This window comes from Crocodylus porosus, unplaced genomic scaffold, assembly GCF_001723895.1.
Source record: "Crocodylus porosus isolate Cpor-Errol unplaced genomic scaffold, CroPor_comp1, whole genome shotgun sequence".
Taxonomy (NCBI): Eukaryota; Metazoa; Chordata; order Crocodylia; family Crocodylidae; genus Crocodylus; species Crocodylus porosus.
In genome coordinates, this window is record NW_017728951.1 from 53664512 (window position 1) to 53665726 (window position 1215).

Sequence of the window (1215 nt, forward strand, 5' to 3'; positions counted from 1 at the left end):
ATTCACTTGATGACACTATTCTGGACTATTGTAAGGCACTAATGAAGTGTGTTAAGGTTTTTCATTCACAGGTACAGGCAGCTCTCCCCAAAGAACCAGATGAGCCATGCCATTCTATCCTGCCTGGAGATTGGGTCCATATAAAAGTCCATCAATGAAAGTCATCACTGGAAACTCACCGGAAAGCCCCATTCCAGGTACTCCTGACCACCAACACTGCAATAAATTCTCAAGGACTCTAGACATGGATCCATGCTTTGCACAGTAAGAAAACAGCAGCTCCGTTAGACCCAGAGTCTCCTTCATATCAATTTTGGATTCAGCTTCCACAAACTGGTAGTGAGTCTAGCGCCTGCCAGCAGGAGAGCTCAAGACCAATAGTGAGCCAAGCGCCTACTGGCGAAGAGGATTTGCCACTACAGAGCAAAGAGGATGTGCCCCAATGACATCATTATGCCCTTCAGGACAGGAAAAAGGCCTCTACCTAGTTCCTGGTTCCTGAGGTGGAGTCGTTTAGTCGTGATTTGGGTAGTTCTCAGTATTTCTTTTTGGGACATCTTATATGAACTTGACTCATCAGTTATGAGAAACTCTAAACCACACTACACTTCCACACTGACAAAGAAGTTCATTTCATGAACATGTGTTCTTGTCTTTAGTTAATCAAATTGTAATAGATTTAAATGTCTCTCATTGTTTGATATGTAGTCATGTCCCTATCTATTCTACTGGAGGCATACCATGATACCGGTACCCTTGAATACAACTCAGATGTTAGCCCCTTACTATTCAGATTTTCATGGAAACAAAACTTGGCAGAATGTAAGTTGCAACCAGTCTGACTATGTACGATTAACATATGCCACCCCTGGAAAGTTCTGTTGGACCTGTAATGGATCTCGTGTTGCAGTATGCCAGGTAAAATTTAAGTTAAATGGTGCTTGGTTTTCTAATGGTTCGTGGATATCTAACTACTCCCCTGCAGGTCAATTTTCAGGCTATTATTCACAATGGATGATATCCCCACGCTGTAATACAGGTGGATATACTGCATTAGCTGGTCACTATTTTGTGTGTGGAGATAAGGCCTATAAAAATCTTCCCTCCAGTTGGAGAGGAACGTGCTATGTCTCCGCAGCATATCCTGCCTTTACTATTAGATCTCACTTACCTAAAGGAAGAATTCACAATGTTCGCAAAATCATAGAAAATCAA